A 17670-nucleotide genomic window follows, 5' to 3' on the forward strand; every position below is an offset into this window, starting at 1 on the left:
TGTTCTCCGAACCACCACCTGGGAATCATCTACCAGCACAAAACAAACAAATTCACCATGGAAACATATCTCGCTGAGAAGGAAAAGAAATATGACCAGTTTATCTACTGATATGATCTAGCGACCTTGAAATAAGCGGCTTGGCTTTGCGCAAATTGTACTTGTAATAATAGAAGAGATATGTGGTGTTATGTTATAGCTAGAGAAAAATCAAGCAGGATAATCAAGGAATTTACGGATATGGTGCTTGCCTATGGAGATGGACAACCCAGAACGAACTTGACTTTGGACAGGTAAATCTCTATGCCGCCAGTCCCTAGTAGGTTCTCGAACGTTCAATACACCATATTTTTTTTCCGAAAAGGTATTCAACACACCACATGCGACAGGAGGACCACATACTTAAGGACAACATCGCTACTCCTTACCCTACCTTGCATGAACCGTCACCATCGTTAGATTGCAGCCAGGTGAGAACATGGAATTCAAAGAGATTAGATAGATGACGGATCTGATAGTTGGCTTGATTTAGATCCGAAGCGCTGGTGGATTTTGGAAGCTGAGGGCGGATGAGTAGAAGTAGGCGGCATGGCAGCAGACACGGCGGGTCGACCATGACCATCGAGCTGTAGCTCGGATTGTGCAGGGATAATTTCCTGGACGGCGCAGCAAGCCATATGCATCGGAAGGGGTGATAGACGGCTTCGGTGTTGGCTTGTACGCAGATATTGCAGTCCCGACATTGGAAGATCGGTGTTGGCTTGTACGCAGATTGTAGTACCGACATTGGAAGATCGAAGAGGATTGGAAGGAGAAGGCTTAGGAAGATACTTTCGTGAGTATTTTTTGAGGAAGGACCGCTCCTTTTCCATCGGGAGGAGAGAGAAAGAATAAGGATGAGGGATCGTTGGAATAGTAGATGGGTTGAGATGGCAGTTACGGTTCAATCTCGTTTTTTAATAACTGGATCCAATCTTTTTTGTCACAACGTACGTACGTGAGCCTTTTAAGAAAAGTCCTCCAACTAAACAACTCTTATTTTCTTTAAAAATATATTAAATATGTATATATTGACTGATCTGAACCGTAATAACTCGGTCCCACCGAGATTAATGGTTCGTAATTACTGATTAACGTTGGAATTTCTAGGAAGTCAAGAATTAGTATTAAAAATTATAAAAATATTAAATATGTATATATCGACTAATCTGAACCGTAATAATTCGGTTCCACCAAGATTAACGGTTCCTATTTACTGATTAACGTTGCAATTTCTAGGAAGTCAAGAATTTGTATACTTAGGTATTAGGTATAGGTATAGGTATAGGTATTAGGTATTAGGTATTAGGTATAGGTATTAGGTATTAGGTATTAGGTATTAGGTATTAGGTATTAGGTATAGGTATTAGGTACTTAGGTACTAGGTATTAGGTATAGGTATTAGGTATTAGGTATAGGTATAGGTATAGGTATAGTATAGGTATAGGTATACATAGATAGATAGATAGACAGATGTGGGAGCATTTTTAAGTGTTATGAACATTAATTAAAATTACACAAATATTTTTTTCATATGTTACAAATTTTTTTATAAAATTGTGTGGGAAAACATTTTATATGTTGTGAACATTTCTCCTATAAACCTCCCTACACTACCCACTGCTCTGGGGTGTTCGGGGCATGCATGCAATCTGGCTCACACGATCTGCCTTGCTGGCCTGATTTTACGATGCTTTCAAAAAAAAAGAACCCGAGGCAGCTGTTGGAGAAGCAGACATGACGGGCATCCTCCTGCTCGGTCCGGCAGATGACTGTCTTCTTCCTCGCTCTCTCAGAGCAAGTGAGGAAGACTGTGTGTAACTATGTCTCACAGTCGGTGGGTTTATATAGCAAGCGGTCGGTGAGGAATCGCTTCACTGAGCTACGTACATTAAAAGTTGTGATAGGCCATGAGATTGAATTCGGTGTTCGCTGAGCTATGTACATTAAAACTCACGGGTCAAAGCATGACAACATGTACCAACTAAAAATTGCTAGATCTGAACAACTAAAAATCATAAACTTAAGCATGAAAAAATTGCAAGATATGAACAACTAAAAATCATGAACCCGAGCAGCTAAAAATCATGAACTTGTGCATGAAAAACATGCATTTGAACAACTAAAAAGTCACGAACTTAAGCATGAAAAAACTGCAAGATCTGAACAATTGCAGCACCTTAGCCACATAGCGAACAAGTAATGGCAGCGCCCAACGAGGGGTGGGGGGTGGCAGCGGCCGGAAGAAGACCGTGGATCTAGCAGGACGATGTCCCGCACGTGTGCTTCTCCAAGGGCCGCGTGGGGTTCTTCAGTAAGGCGATGGATCTAGCGGTCCTGACCGGCACCCAGGTGGCCGCTCTCACCTTCTCGCCCGGCGGCAATGCCTTCTCCTTCGGCCACCCCTCCGTCGACACCGTCGTGGAACGCTTCCTGGTGGAGGAGGGTGCGGGGGCTGGCGCGAGGGAGGAGGGTGCTGCCAGTGAACATCAGAAGATGGCGAAGCTGCACCAGGAGTTCGGCGAGTTGCGCAAGAACCTGTTCGAGGTGAAGAAGCGAGGAGATCACAGCGAAGGAGCGTGGTGCGGGGGAGCCGAGAGCGGCTTGGGTTGACCCGAACGTGCGCGACATGGGGGACAAGGACTTGGTGGCCTTCTTTGTTGTGCTGATGCAGGTGAAGGACATCGTCTCCAAACGCGCCAACCAGGTTCATTTGCGCGTCGACGTGAGCCGCATGGAGGAGGTGGCCCCGCCGCTACCACTACAGCTCTTCGGTGGCAGTACTTTGGAGCTAGGTAGCAGCAGGAGCATCAGATGCTGATGACGACGCTGCCTCCGCCTGAGGTGTTCGCCTCCGAGATTAATATGTAGTAGCAGATGTTGATGGAGCTGCCTCCGGCACAGGCGGTCACCGCCAGGATGGATATGCAGGATATGCCTGCACCGTTGGTGTTCTCCGCAGGGATGGAAATGGAGGAGATGCAGATGGTGATTCCTCAGCCGCCAGGATTCGACGATGAGACGGGGATGCCTCCGTCACCAGAGATCCCTGTTGGGCTGGAGATGAAAGTTGGCTTCCCGTTCCCGTACCGAGAAGATGAGCTCTGTCGATCCTTTCAAGTGAAAGCATTAAACAATGGACGATAGTTCATCGATCTGTTGTCATCTAGTTACATCTGGATGCAATCTTTCGTCAAATTTTATGTCATTTCTTTATTATCAATAATTAATGGCTAAATCTGTATTGTCGTGTCGCTGGCTGCTGGCATTTAATGAAATACAGACATCTTCTCAAATGTACTACACACGTTCGCTGGCTACAGGATTTTGAGTCAGCAATGTACTAGTGTCACTAGTAGAAAACAGGGCTATGGTCCAGGCCGGCTCAGCCCATTAGTCCCGGTTCAGTCTAGAACCGGGACCAATGTGGGCATTGGTCCCGGTTCGTGAGCCCAGGGGGCCGGCCGGGCCACGTGGGCCATTGGTCCCGGTTCGTCTGGACCTTTTGGTCCCGGTTGGTGGGACGAACCGGGACCAATGGGCCTCGCTCCTGGCCCACCACCATTGGTCCCGGTTGGTGGCTTGAACCGGGACCAAATGCTTCCCTTTAGTCCCGGTTCATGTCATCAACCTGGACCAATGAGGTGCCTATATATACCCCCTCACGCAAGAGCAGAGCACAGTGCTCTGTTTTTTCTGGCCGAGGGGGAGAGGGCTTTGTGGTGCTCTAGCTCACCTCCTATGCACATGAGGTGTTCGATGGAATGCCCGAGCCACACTACTTAAGCTTTCTCCTCTCGAAGCTCGACCTCCAAGCTCCATTTTCCTCGAGATTTGTCTAGATTTAGCGGTCCGTCACGCCCCGTCCCCGTCTTCACCGCCGTCGATCACCCGCGCCGATCTCATCACCGACACCACCATGGTGAGCCTCTTGTTCTTATCTTCTTTCTGAAAGGAAAAATATTCTTACTTGTATGTTTAGATAGATACTTGTATCATTTTCTTACATTTATTATTGCATCTTATATAGTGCGATGGTTTTGGTATCCGCCCCCGTCGGCCCTCGTCCTGTCTATGATTCGGATTTGGTATGTATATTATCTTTATAACTATTGGTTCATTTATTGTTTATGAAAATTATGCCGACCAACGTGACATAGATTTTATTTATCTAGGATGTATGTGAATCGGAAATGCCAACCGACCCTATTGTCGAGAGGTTAAATTTAGTTGAAGAAGAAAACAATTTGTTGAAGGAAAAAATAAAAATAATTGAGGAGGAGAAGATGATATTGGAGTTGCATGTTGCGGATGTCGTCGATGATCACAAGATCAAGATGGATGCAATGCGCTTGAAGATTAGAAAGATTAGAAAATATGCCATTCATACCGAGGCTTGGTATCATTATGTCGTTGGATCAATTGTTACCTTGGTTGCGATTATGATCGCATTTGTTTTCGCATTGAAATGTTTTACATAGTTTCAATGTATGGTTTAATTAATTAGATGCTCTGGATCGAACCAGAGACAATTAACTGGCCAGACCGTTGCCGGACTTGGTTCTTCGGGGCTGGCGGAACCCTGGACCCTGTAACAGGGAAGTGCATTTGGACGAACAATCAAATGGACATACCAGTCAGTAAGCTTAAGCAGTATATCGAAGCAGCGCAGGAAGGGACGTTCTTTCCAGACAGAGAGAACGACGAGCTCACAATGGCCCTCGGGAATCCGGAGCACCCTGGACGGACACGAGGCACGCCAGGCTCCATTCCGTGGAAGGTTGGGTTTCCGGACGCAGGCGGTTACAAATCCCATGAGAGGAGGAAAAAAGTGCAGCAGACCCAAATACAGGCGCTGCAAGCAAGGGTAGACGCAATAGAGGAACGAGAAGCAAATCGCAGCAAATGTACTGCCGAAGCCTCCCCCGAAGCTACCCCGCCATCTCAGCGCAGAAGCAGCGTGGCTTCCACCGAGCTGCTTCGGCTGGAGCATGCCTTGACCGCTCCTTCCAGCTATCCCGTGGATGCTATAACGGAGTCTCAAAATTGCCACCTTATGACGCAATGGATGAATTTGAAGGTCAAGGCGGCTGTTGGCTCTGTTTATCCTACTGAACCCGGCGCAACTTTTCACTGCCGGCCGATTCCAGAAGGATATGCTAGGGTGATGGTGGATGAGATAACGGAGGGATTTGAGGACCTCCAGCTTGACCACCCTACCGGTGAAGGGGAGACTCGGCTGGGGTCTACTCTCAAGACTCCATGCCTATGGCGGAAGGAGCTCATCAACCTTCCGAACTGGACGCCACCGCCTCCTCCTCCTCCTCCGGCGAGTCAGGGCACTCCGCCTCCACCGCCTCCTCCTCCGGCGAGTGACGATCAGGGCCCTCGGCCGGCTCCTTCTCCGGCGCGTGGCGGCACTCCGCCTCCTTCTCCGCCTGCGCCGACGCGCCCGAGCAGCCAGCCTCCTCCTTCTCCGCCTCGTCAGCAAGGGCGGAAGAGACCTGCCGCCGCTCCAGCTGCTCTGGCGCGTCGTAGTCCTTCTCCTCCGCCTCTTAAGCAAGTAAAGAAGACAACCGCTCCGTCTGCTCGGTCGGCGTCTAGCAGTACAACCAGAGGCGGGAGGACATACAGACTCGGTCCTTCTCTGAAGACTCTAGAAAAGTTACCATATGAGAGGACCCTAGAGGAGAACGCCGAGATCGCGCGAGAAGAAGTGAGGAACTTCTTTGAAGGGGTGAAAGCAAAGAAACATCCACCTCCGGAGGAGAAGGTAGATCGGGTGAAAGTGAAGTGCACTCTGGCTGCCCTGACAAAACCACCGAAGTCTGATCCGCCGAAAGGAAACTATGACCGCATTATTGGAAAGGAATTTGCCGAAGCGGAGCGGTCGGGAAGTACTGTCTGTGATCAAAGGCTGAAAGAACAACGAGCTGGGAAACAAATTGCCTGGCGCGAGGGAGGAGGGTGCTGCCAGTGAAGATCAGAAGATGGAGAAGCTGCACCAGTAGTTCGACGAGCTGCGCACGGACCTGTTCAAGGTGAAGAAGCAGACCAAGCACGAGGAGGTCACAGCGAAGGAGCGTGACACGGGGGAGCCGATAGCGGCTTGGGTTGACCCGAATGTGCGCGACATGAGGGACGAGGACTTGGTGGCCTTCTTTGTCGTGCTGATGCAGGTGAAGGACATTGTCTCTTAACGCGCCAACCAGGTTCTATTGCGCCTCGACGTGAGCCGCATGGAGGAGGTGGCCCCGCCGCTGCCGCTACAGCTCTTCGGTGGCAGTACCTTTGGAGCTCGGTAGCAGCAGGAGCATCTGATGCTGATGGCGACGCTGCCTCGGCTTGAGGTATTCGCCTCCGAGATTAATTTCCAGCAGCAGATGTTGATGGAGCTGCCTCCGGCATAGGCGGTCACTGTCGGGATGGATATGCAGGAGATGCCTCCACCACTGGTGTTCGCCGCGGGGATGGAAATGGAGGAGATGCAGATAGTGATTCCTCAGCCGCCAGGATTCGACGATGAGATGGGGATGCCTCCGTCACCAGAGATCCCTGCTAGGCTGGAGACGAACGTCGGCTTCCCGTTCCCGTACTGAGAAGATGAGCTCTGTCGGTCCGTTCAAGTGAAAGCATTAAATGCTGGGCGATATTTCATCGATCTGTTGTCATCTAGTTACATCTGGATGCAATCTTTTGTCAAATTTTATGTCATTTCTTTATTATCAATAATTAATGGCTAAATCTGTATTGTCCTGTCGCTGGCCGCTAGCATTTAATGAAATACAGACAACTTCTCAAATGTACTACACACGTTCGCTGGCTACATGATTTTGAGTCAGCAATGTACTAGTGTTGTTGAGTTCTTTTCTCAATGGACACACACGTTCAATACTAGGGATGACTTAACATGGTAACAAGCGGACATACAATTCTCTTCAATAAAACGAAGAATCATTTTATCCATCATAATACGGAATTGACAAAGCTCGAATATATATTAGAACGGGATATCGTAGATCCAAACACTTTTTTAAAAAAGGAGGATAACCTCGGCCTCATCAGTAGACCCAAACACATGCACCAAAGAGAATGCTTAATACATGCATGTAGATACCCCTCAAATCAGACTGCGGTGCATCCACAACAACATATCCAATTGTTTCGATGATGTGCCATGGATCAAACACACGAGCTTGTGATACGTTCTCGGGGGGTGTGGGGGGGGGGGGGGGGGTTTATTTCTCTTTTCTCTCGTTAGTACCACTGATGCCAGATATGCTTCCGTGGATTACTGGTTTTCTATACTGGCTTATCCACATATAATCGGTCATTGTGTTAAAAGGTATAAGTCGTGCAGAACCAGACAAGGGCACCATTGTGTCAGACAGGCTACATCATGTTTAAGTGCAAGGAAATATTGCAGAAGAATTCTGATGAATATACAAGGATGAATATATTTGTTGAAAGAAAGAGATTAACATATCATTGCATTATGAAAAATAATGAACAAAACTTTTATTTATGATCGAGGATTTGATCCAGAATGAAGAAATTGTACACCCACTATCTAACTAATGTGAGCCCGGAAATTTCCTCACTGTTGGGGATATAACTATTAGGTCTGACCCGCCCAGGAGGGGCCGGGTTATACCTAAGGCAATTCATGAAGCCCAAGACAGCTCAGGAAGATGGCGGTTTAGTTAAGGGCCCAAGACCCAAAGGTGACTCAAGGCCCGTAGAGATAAACCACCGTATGTACATAACTTGCATTGTAAGGCAGGAATAGTTAGAGATCGAGCTGGTCAATGTTTTTGAGCCAGCCGGGGGCAGCCTCTGTATATAAAGGGACAACCCGGGCGGCGGTGCAGGGCAAGAAAGATCAGATCAAAAGCTAGGTCAAGCGGATTCGGTCCCTAGTCATCGAAACATAAGCAATACCACCTCAAACTGTATTAGGCTTTTACCTTCACCGCAAGGAGCCGAACCAGTATAACCCTCGTGTTCTTTGTCCCGTTTTAACACCTTTAAGCTTCCTAGTTGCGATGTCTCCATGATTAAGTCCTTCCACTAGGACATCTGCCATGACAATTCCACGACAGTTGGCGCCCACTGTGGGGCATGCAAACGGTGGATTTGAGTACTTGAAGTGCAGCTTCGAAGGGCTCAAGGGATACGTTGTGGGCCGGATGACCAAGAGTCATCGCGGCAAGCTCTACATCGACGACGCAGGCTGGGGCCCCGACGTCGGCTCAATTGAGTACGGGTACCGGGTCCCCTTCGGCGGATTCCACGTCTTCATCGGCCAGATCAGCGAGTCGGGCCTTGAGCCGGACATCTGCACCGACATCGCCGAGACGGCTCAGCGTTTGAGACCCACCCGGACTTAGCTTGCCATGAAGCGTGCCTTCGTGGGATGCATCCATGGAGGAGAATTTTCTGAAGGGTCTGTGTTTGGCGGTGAGACGACCGTCTATTCTAATGGCGAGTCGTCCACAGGTGAGACGGATTCATTGTATCAATTGCAAGACGGTGGGCTCATTGGCTGTTCCGATGGCAGCAGTATTCCGGACCCCTTTGAGCCGCCAAGCAGGGCAAGGATCTTCATTACTGGCACGCAACCGGTCAAAACTCTACGGTTGCGGCAGTGATAACTTCCGGGTCAGCGGCGGCCGGGGCAGGAGGCCCTGCGCACCCACGGGCTCAAGTATTGATGGACCTCATGGATAGGATGACAGCCCTGATAACTGTCGTGGTTAACCCGGCGGATCAGGCGCAACATGATGCAGGAGTGGCACGGTTACGTGAGGAGGTAGCACAAGCCAAGGAAAACCTAGCAGCGGAAGACGTCGGGATGGCCGCAGAGCAGGAGGCTTTGGATGCTCGGGCTCAGCAGATTCAATCAAGGGCTTTCCAGCTTACGATGGATTTGAACGCATCAAATGAGGTCATGAGGAGAAGGCACCAGAAAACTCATGTCTGCCTCTGACTTATGATCCTAGAAACCTCATCTGCACACCCGGTGTAGGCCACAGCAACCCGCCAAAGGTAAACCGGGTTGCAACACCCGGGGCAGGAACGCTGGTTCGACCACGAGTGGTGGAATCTCCTCGTATGAATACTGCTTCACCTCATTGTGTACCAACACCACCAGGTCATTATTCCAACCCTTTGGAAAACATGATCGCTGCGGCGGCACGATTGGCGGCTCTCCCGGCGGAGGGCCACTCTACGACGGCAATTGAAACACGAAGGGTCAGAGAACTTCTTCAGAAGGCTCTGGCGCAGCAGGAGGCATATTCTTATAGTCGAGATAGGATTCATTCGACTCCTCGCCCAAGCCGGAGCCCGAGTTATAGCAGGCATATAGATTCAGCAGCTGTTTCAAGCAACGCCCGGCGCCATGACCAGCCGTGCGGGCATGACCCGGCGCATGATGGAGCTCCTAATTTGGTTGACCAGGACAGGATTCACCAAGAGGTTGAGCGGGCGGCTCAACAGGCAGCTGAGTAGGCGGCTCAGCAGGCGGCTTACCAGTCTTTTCCGGTCTATCCGATTCTCTTGAAGCAGGCGTGACCACGAGGACTGGAGGTGTCCCTTGCTTGGTGTCGGCGCTGCGTAATGAACGTTTGCCTAAGGATTTCAAGGGCCTCGAAAGGTGCCTAATTACACGGACGATTTACAGCCCGGGGAGTGGATTGAAAGTTATGAGATGGACATGGAACTGCTGGAGGTCAGTGATGCTGCAATGGCCAAGTACTTCACCATGATGTTGGACGGGACGACCCGCACTTGGTTAAAGGGGCTGTCGCCTAATTCCATTGGTTCATGGGCAGAGTTAAAGCCCCGGTTTATTCAGAACTTCAAAGACACATGCAAGCATCCCATGACAATTGTGGATTTGACTAATTGCAAGCAAGAGGAAGGTGAGTCCACGACCCATTGGGTGCGCCAGTTCAAAGCCATAATACATTCATCTGATAAGATGGATGCCGACTCTATAGTCTTAATGTTGGAGAGAAATTGCCACTTTACGCCTCTGAAACAGAAGCTGGGGCGGCTCAAGCGCGATTGTAATGACATGGGCCAGCTAATGGCGACTATAGTCAAGTACGCCGACTCTGATAGTAGCAAGGATCCTGAGTCTAACTATGAGAATACAGGAAAGGGAAAGAAGAACGACAATGCCAAGGGTCATCAGCATAACCCAGCGAATCAAGGAGGCAATAATAAGCGTAAGGCTGACGGTAACTTGGAGTTTGTGGCTAACACCAATGCACAGGGAAACAACCAACGACGTAAGGGGAGGCTTTCAAGAATTCTAACATGTTCAACAGCAATCATGGGCCGGGCGGCGGCTCAGGTGGCGGCGGTTTTCATGGCCCGGGCGGCGGTTCAAATTCCAACTTTCAAGGCTCTCACGGAAATCAAGGTGGCTATAGTCAGCAATCTGTCCAGGGAGGTCAGCAGTAGTAGTCTGGATATCAGAGCAATCCAAAGCAGTTGAATAGTGGATAGTATCATGTGTTCACCACCAGTTTGTGCAGACGGGACCAGAAGCTTCATAAGAGGGCTGTAAATGTTGTTGATCCGGCCGTCCCTCATTATTTGAGATGGTCTGAGCAGCATATTCTGTGGAGTAGGGAAGATCATCCTCCCCGGGTTGACAATACGGGTCACCTGGCCTTAGTGGTGGCACCTCAGGTTGGTGGATATAAATTCACTAAGGTACTCATGGACGGAGACAGTAGCATCAACATCCTCTATTATGAGACTTTTCGTCGCATGGGGTTGACTAACAGAAGTCTTAAAACGTCCAATACTGTTTTTCATGGAGTGGTGCCTACTACCTCTTAAGCACTGCATTGGATTTCCCCGAAGAGGAGAGGATGATGCAGCAAAGTAGCGTAAGTATTTCCCTCAGTTTTTGAGAACCAAGGTATCAATCCAGTAGGAGGCTACGCGCGAGTCCCTCGTACCTACACAAAAACAATAGCTCAACGCAACCAACATGCTTCGGGGTTGTCAATCCCTTCACGGTCACTTACGAAAGTGAGATCTGATAGAGATGATAAATAATATTTTTGGTATTTTTGGTATAGAGATGCAAAGTAAAAAGTAAAAGCAAAGTAAGAGCAAAGCAATAATAAAGTGATGGAGATTGATATGATGAGAAATAGACCCGGGGGCCTTAGGTTTCACTAGTGGCTTCTCTCAAGAGCATAAGTATTCTACGGTGGGTGAACAAATTACTGTTGAGCAATTGAAAGAATTGAGCATAGTTATGAGAATACCTAGGTATGATCATGTATATAGGCATCACGTCCGAGACAAGTAGACCGACTCCTGCCTGCATCTACTACTATTACTCCACTCATCGACCGCTATCCAGCATGCATCTAGAGTATTAAGTTAAAAACAGAGTAACACCTTAAGCAAGATGACATGATGTAGAGGGATAGTTTCATGCAATATGATAAAAAAAACCATCTTGTTATCCTCGATGGCAACAATACAATACGTGCCTTGCTGCCCCTTCTGTCACTGGGAAAGGACAGCACAAGATCGAACCCAAAGCTAAGCACTTCTCCCATGGCAAGAACAACCAATCTAGTAGGCCAAACCAAACTGATAATTCTAAGAGACTTGCAAAGATAACCAATCATACATAAAAGAATTCAGAGAAGATTCAAATATTATTCATAGATAGACTTGATCATAAACCCACAATTCATCGGTCTCAACAAACACACCGCAAAAAGAAGATTACATCGAATAGATCTCCACAAGAGAGGGGGAGAACATTGTATTGAGATCCAAAAAGAGAGAAGAAGCCATCTAGCTACTAACTATGGACCCGTAGGTATGAAGTAAACTACTCACACTTCATCGGAGGGGCTTGGATGATGATGTAGAAGCCCTCCGTGATCGATGACCCCTCTGACGGAGCTCCGGAAAAGGCCCCAAGATGGGATCTCGTGGATACAGAAAGTTGCGGCGGTGGAATTAGGTTTTTGGCTCCGTCCTTGGTCGTTTAGGGATATGTGGATATATATGGGAGGAAGAAGTACGTCGGTGGAGCTTCGAGGGGCCCACGAGGCAGGGGGCACGCCCTAGGGGGGCGCCCTCCACCCTCGTGACCGCCTCATGGCTTTCTTGACGGAGGGTCCAAGTCTCCTGGATCTTAACTGATGAGAAAATCACGTTTCCGAAGGTTTCATTCCGTTTGGACTCCGTTTAATATTTTGTCTCTCCGAAACACTGAAATAGGCAAAAAACAACAATTCTGGGTTGGGCCTCCGGTTAATAGGTTAGTCCCAAAAATAATATAAAAGTGGAATATAAAGCCCAATATAGTCCAAAACAGTAGATAATATAGCATGGAGCAATCAAAAATTATAGATACGTTGGAGACGTATCAAGCATCCCCAAGCTTAATTCCTGCTCGTCCTCGAGTAGGTAAATGATAAAAACATAATTTTTGATGCGGAGTGCTACTTGGCATAATTTTAATGTAATTCTTCTTAATTGTGGTATGAATATTCAGATCCGAAAGATTCAAGACAAAAGTTCATATTGACATAAAAATGATAATACTTCAAGCATACTAACTAAGCAATTATGTCTTCTCAAAATAACATGGCCAAAGAAAGTTCATCCCTACAAAATCATATAGTTTAGTCATGTTTCATTTTCGTCACACAAGAATGCTCTCACCATGCACAACCCCGATGACAAGCCAAGCAATTGTTTCATACTTTAGTAATCTCAAACCTATAAACTTTCACGCAATATATGAGCGTGAGCCATGGACATAGCACTATGGGTGGAATAGAATATAATGAGGGGGGTTATGTGGAGAAGACAAAAAAGGAGATAGTCTCACATCAATGAGGCTAATCAATGGGCTATGGAGATGCCCACCGATTGAGGTTAATGCAAGGAGTAGGGATTGCCATGCAACGGATGCACTAGAGCTATAAATGTATGAAAGCTCAACAAAAGAAACTAAGTGGGTGTGCATCCAACTTGCTTGCTCATGAAGACCTAGGGCACTTGAGGAGGCCCATTGTTGGAATATACAAGCCAAGTTCTATAATGAAAAATTCCCATTAGTATATGAAAGTGATAACATGAGAGACTCTCTACTATGAAGATCATGGTGCTACTTTGAAGCACAAGTGTGGTAAAAGGATAGTAACATTGTCCCTTCTCTCTTTTTCTCTCATTTATTTTGGGGGCCTTCTCTTTTTTTTATGGCCTTTCTCTTTTTTTGGCCTTTTCTTTTTTATGGCCTTTTTCTCACTTGGTACAATGATCTAATAATGATGATCATCACACTTATATTTATTTACAACTCGATACTAGAACAAAGATGACTCTATATGAATGCCTCCAGCGGTGTACCGGGATATGCAATGAACCAAGAGTGACATGTAAGAAAGAATTATGAACGGTGGCTTTGCCACAAATACTATGTCAACTACATGATCATGCTAAGCAATATGACAATGATGAATGTGTCATGATGAACGGAATGATGGAAAGTTGCATGGCAATATATCTCGGAGTGGCTATGGAAATGCCATAATAGGTAGGTATGGTGGCTGTTCTGAGGAAGATATAAGGAGGTTTATGTGTGAAAGAGCATATCATATCACGGGGTTTGGATGCACCGGCGAAGTTTGCGCCAACTCTCAATGTGAGAAAGGGCAATGCACGGTACCGAAGAGGCTAGCAAGGATGGAAGGGTGAGAGTGCGTATAATCCATGGACTCAACACTAGTCATAAAGAACTCACATACTTATTGCAAAAATCTACAAGTCATCAAAAACCTCGGCACTAAGCACATGCTCCTAGGGGGATAGATTGGTAGGAAAAGACCATTGCTTGTCCCCGACCGCCACTCATAAGGAAGACAATCAAATAACACCTAATGTTTCAAATTTGTTGCATAACGTTTACCATACGTGCATGCTACGAGACTTGCAAAGTTCAACAGAAGTATTTCTCAATTTCACAACTACTCAACTAGCATGACTTTGATATTATTTCCTCCATATCTCAAAACAATCATCAAGCATCAAACTTTTCTTAGTATTCAACACACTCATAAGAAAGTTTTATTATTAATCTTGCATACCAAGCATATTAGGATTTTAAGAAAATTACCATGCTATTAAGACTCTCAAAATAATCTAAGTGAAGCATGAGAGATCAATAGTTTCTATAAAACAAATCCACCACCGTGCTCTAAAATATATAAGTGAAGCACTAGAGCAAAACTATAAAGCTCAAAAGATATAAGTGAAGCACTAGAGCAAAACTATAAAGCTCAAAAGATTTAAGTGAAGCACATAGAGTATTCTATCAAATTCCAAATCATGTATGGCTCTCTCAAAAGGTGTGTACAGCAAGGATGATTGTGGTAGACTAACAAGCAAAGACTCAAATCATAAAAGACGCTCCAAGCAAAACATATATCATGTGGTGAATAAAAATATAGCTCCAAGTAAAGTTACCGATAGAAGTAGACGAAAGAGGGGATGCCTTCCGGGGCATCCCCAAGATTTGGCTTTTAGGTGTCCTTAGATTATCTTCAGGGTGCCATGGGCATCCCCAATCTTAGTCTCTTGCCACTCCTTGTTCCATAATCCATCAAATCTTTACCCAAAACTTGAAAACTTCACAAAACAAAACTTAAAGTAGAAAATCAAGTGAGCTCCGTTAGCGAAAGAAAACAAAAGACCACTTCAAGGTACTGTAATGAACTCATTATTTATTTATATGGACGTTAAACCTACTGTATTCCAACTTCTCTATGGTTTATAAACTATTTTACTAGCCATAGATTCTTCAAAATAAGCAAACAACACACGAAAAAACAGAATCTGTCAAAAACAGAACACTCTGTAGTAATCCGTAGCTAGCACAAGATCTGGAACCCCAAAAATTCTAAAATAAATTTCTGGACGTGAGGAATTTACCTATTAAACATCTGCAAAAAGAATTAACTAAATAGCACTTTCCAAATAAAAATTACAGCAGTTCTCGTGAGCGCTAAAGTTTCTGTTTTTTACAGCAAGTTCTACAAGACTTTGCCCAAGTCTTCCCAACGGTTCTACTTGGCACAAACACTAATTAAACACAAAAAAACACAACCAAAACAGAGGCTAGATAAATTATTTATTACTAAACAGGATCAAAAATCAAGGAATAAAAATAAAATTGGGTTGCCTCCCAACAAGCGCTATCGTTTAACGCCACTAGGTAGGCATAACAAGCAAGAATAGATCTAGGTATTGCCATCTTTGGTATGCAATCGATAAGTGGCTCTCATGATAGATTCATATGGTAATTTTATTTTCTTTTTAGGGAAGTGCTCCATGCCCTTTTTTAATGGAAATTGGAGTCTAATATTCCATTCCTTTATATCAATAATTGCACCAACCATTCTAAGGAAAGGTCTACCGAGAATAATAGGGCAAGAAGGATTCCAATCTATATCAAGAACAATAAAATCTACTGGCACATAATTCCTATTTGCAACAATAAGAACATCATTAATTCTTCCCATAGGTTTCTTAATAGTGGAATCCGCAAGATGCAAGTTTAGAGAGCAATCATCAAAATCACGGAAATCTAGCAAATCACACAAAGTTTTGGGAATAGTAGAGACACTAGCACCCAAATCACACAAAGCATAAAACTCATAATATTTAATTTTAATTTTAATAGTAGGTTCCCAATCATCATAAAGTTTTCTAGGGATAGAAACTTTCAACTCAAGTTTTTCTTCATAAGATTGCATCAAGGCATCAACGATATGTTCGGTAAAGGCTTTATTTTGACTATAAGCATGAGGAGATTTTAGCAAGGATTGTAACAAGGAAATACAATCAATCAAAGAGCAATTTTCATAATTAAATCCCTTGAAATATAATATAGTGGGTTTAGCACCATTTAGGGTTTTATTTCTTTTAATCCCACTTTTATCAATTTCACCATCAAGATCTAAATACTCCGAATTTTTAGAACGCCTTCTAGGTAAAGGTGGATCATATTCAGTCCCATCATTATCAAGATTAATATTGCAAAACAAAGATTTAATAGGGTACACATCAATAACTTTTAGATCTTCATCATTATTTTCATAGGAATCCGGTTTAGCTGCCATCTTATTGACTAAGGTAGCTTGCATATCCGAAATTTCAGCAGTGAATTTTTCAAGACGAGCAATTTGGGATCTTATACCATCAAATTCTTTAGACATATCATCGAGCTCTTTATTCATATAACTCATAAAACCTTTTTGTTCCTTAAGCTCATTTCCAAACGAATTATTATGCTCAAATTGCAAAACCATAAATTTCCTGACATTGTTTTCGATCTCCTCTAACCTTTTAAGGTAAAGATCACCGAATCTAGGAAGAGCCATCGCGACAAACAAGCAATCCAACACACGAGCAAACAAAAAGCAACGGGCAAAAGAGGAAAATAGAGAAAGAGAGGGAGGATAGAGAGAGAGGGCGAATAAAACGGCAAGGGTGAAGTGGGGGAGAGGAAAACGAGTGGCAAATGGAAAATAATGTAATGCAGGAGATAGGGATTGTGATGGGTACTTGGTATGTTGACTTTTGCGCAGATTCCCTGGCAACGGTGCCAGAAATTCTTCTTGCTACCTCTTGAGCACTGCGTTGGATTTCCCCGAAGAGGAGAGGATGATGCAGCAAAGTAGCGTAAGTATTTCCCTCAGTTTTTGAGAACCAAGGTATCAATCCTGTAGGAGGCTACGCGCGAGTCCCTCGTACCTACACAAAAACAATAGCTCAACGCAACCAACACGCTTAGGGGTTGTCGATCCCTTCACGGTCACTTACGAAAGTGAGATCTGATAGAGATGATAAATAATATTTTTGGTATTTTTGGTATAGAGATGCAAAGTAAAAAGTAAAAGCAAAGTAAAAGCAAAGCAATAATAAACTAATGGAGACTGATATGATGAGAAATAGACCCAGGGGGCATAGGTTTCACTAGTGGCTTCTCTCAAGAGCATAAGTATTCTACGGTGGGTGAACAAAATACTGTTGAGCAATTGACAAAATTGAGCATAGTTATGAGAATATCTAGGTATGATCATGTATATAGGCATCACGTCCGAGACAAGTAGACCGACTCCTGCCTGCATCTACTACTATTACTCCACTCATCGACTGCTATCCAGCATGCATCTAGAGTATTAAGTTAAAAATAGAGTAACGCCTTAAGCAAGATGACATGATGTAGAGGGATAGCTTCATGCAATATGATAAAAACCCCATCTTGTTATCCACGATGGCAACAATACAATACGTGCGTTGCTGCCCCTTTTGTCACTGGGAAAGGACACCGCAAGATCGAACCCAAAGCTAAGCACTTCTCCCATGGCAAGAACAACCAATCTAGTAGGCCAAACCAAACTGATAATTCAAAGAGACTTGCAAACATAACCAATCATACATAAAAGAATTCAGAGAAGATTCAAATATTATTCATAGATAGACTTGATCATAAACCCACAATTCATTGGTCTCAACAAACACACCGCAAAAAGAAGATTACATCGAATAGATCTCCACAAGACAGGGGGG

The 17670-nt window shown here is 45.2% G+C and overlaps 2 pseudogenes; both read left to right on the top strand.

Annotated features, from left to right (window-relative positions):
* The first annotated feature begins 1807 nt into the window (after window positions 1–1807).
* Window positions 1808–3186, top strand: LOC125547405 (annotated as a pseudogene).
* An 82-nt stretch (window positions 3187–3268) lies between these two features.
* On the top strand, window positions 3269–6638 carry LOC125547406 (annotated as a pseudogene).
* The last annotated feature ends 11032 nt before the right edge of the window (window positions 6639–17670 follow it).

This window comes from Triticum urartu, chromosome 3, assembly GCF_003073215.2.
Source record: "Triticum urartu cultivar G1812 chromosome 3, Tu2.1, whole genome shotgun sequence".
NCBI classification, from domain to species: domain Eukaryota; kingdom Viridiplantae; phylum Streptophyta; class Magnoliopsida; order Poales; family Poaceae; genus Triticum; species Triticum urartu.